General features: G+C 45.9%; 1 pseudogene; it reads left to right on the top strand.

Moving 5' to 3' along the window:
- Positions 1 to 297: 297 nt before the first annotated feature.
- LOC116070543 lies at positions 298 to 1309 on the top strand (annotated as a pseudogene).
- Positions 1310 to 1712: the final 403 nt, after the last annotated feature.

Here is a 1712-nt window from a genome sequence, read left to right as displayed (position 1 = left end):
CAGCCTATGGCTATCCTGAGGTAAGTGAGATAGTGTCTTTAAAAAGGGGGTGGGACAATGACAAAAACAAGACCTTGATATGTTGAGTCAGGTTATACAACAGTAATAACACAGTGGTTTGATACTACTCTTTTTAAAAAGACTTATTCACAAGCAATTGTGGCACACTCAAGAGGCAGAGGCAGAAAGATCTCTGTGAGTTTGAGGCCAGCCTGGTCTACAGAGTGAGTTCCAGAATATTCAGGACTATAAAGAAAAACTGAAAAAGAAACGAACACTCTCCACTAGCCGAGCAAGATGCCCAAAGGAAAGAAGGCCAAGGGGAAGAAGGTGACCCCGCTCCCCGCCATCGTCAAGAAACAGGAGGCCAAAAAGGTGGTCAATCTTTTGTTTGAGAAGAGGCCCAAGAACTTTGACATTGGGCAGGACATCTAACACGCTTTTAGCCTTTGCCTTTTCTAGTTTGGCAATTTGAGCCACAGACCTAGGACCCAGGACATTGCCTCCCCAGTGGCGACGGATCTCGTCATATCTATCATTAAAATTGGTCCTAATAGCTTCCACCAGCTTAGCGAGAGCACCCTTGTCTTCTGAGTTAACCTGTGTAAAGGTTAAACAGTGTAAAACAGTGACAGTGATCTCTAAAAGAGACCTAACACGCTTCGTCAAACGCCCTCGCTACACCAGGCTGCAGTGGCAAAGAACCATCCTCTATAAGCGTCTCTAAGTACCTCCTGCTGTTAACCAGTTCAACCAGGCCCTGGACAGGCAAACAGCTACTCAGCTGCTTAAGCTTGCCCACAAGTTCAGGCCAGAGACAAAGCAAGAGAAGAAGCAAAGGCTACTGGCCCATGCTGAGAAGAAAGCTGCTGGCAAAGGGGACGTCCCAACTAAGAGACCACCTGTCCTCCAAGCAAGAGTCAATACAGTTACCAGCCTGGTAGAGAACAAGAAGGCTCAGCTGGTGGTGATTGCCCATGATGTAGATCCCACTGAGCTGGTGGTTTTCCTGCCTTCCCTGTGTTGAAAGATGGGGGTGCCCTACTGCATCATTAAGGGAAAGGCTAGGCTGGGGCTCCTGGTCCACAGGAAGACCTGCATCACTGTTTTACACTGTTTAACTTTTACACAGGTTAACTCGGAAGACAAGAGTGCTCTGGCTAAGCTGGTGGAAGCTATTAGGACCAATTATAATGACAGATATGACGAGATCTGTCGTCACTTGGGAGGCAACGTCCTTGGTCCTAAGTCTGTGGCTCGAATTGCCAATCTGGAAAAGGCTAAAGAACTGGCCACTAAATTGGGTTAAGTTTACACTAAGTTTTCTGTACATAAATATAATTACAAAATTTAAAAAAAAAAAACGAACAAAAATTATTAGCTGGTAAGATGACTTACTGGGTAAAAGCACTTGCTACCAAACATGATCCCTGTGACTCACATGGTAGGAAAGACAGAACTTCCACAAATGTCTGCTGACCTCCACATGGAGTGCTTAACCACGTGTGCACATATATGTAAACAAACAAACAAACAAATAATCTATGTATGCCCGTGTGTGTGTGTGTGTGTGTGTGTGTGTATTGACAGCTGTGCGTACACATGGAGGCCAGAAGAAACTGCTGCATGTCCTCCTGTATCACTGACACCCTATTCCTTTGAGGCAGTGTCTCTCACTGAACCTGGGGGGCAGGGTTCACTGGAAGTTCCTT

The sequence above is a fragment of the Mastomys coucha genome, unplaced genomic scaffold (genome assembly GCF_008632895.1).
Source record: "Mastomys coucha isolate ucsf_1 unplaced genomic scaffold, UCSF_Mcou_1 pScaffold22, whole genome shotgun sequence".
NCBI lineage: Eukaryota > Metazoa > Chordata > Mammalia > Rodentia > Muridae > Mastomys > Mastomys coucha.
This window is presented reverse-complemented; position numbering and strand designations above follow the sequence as displayed.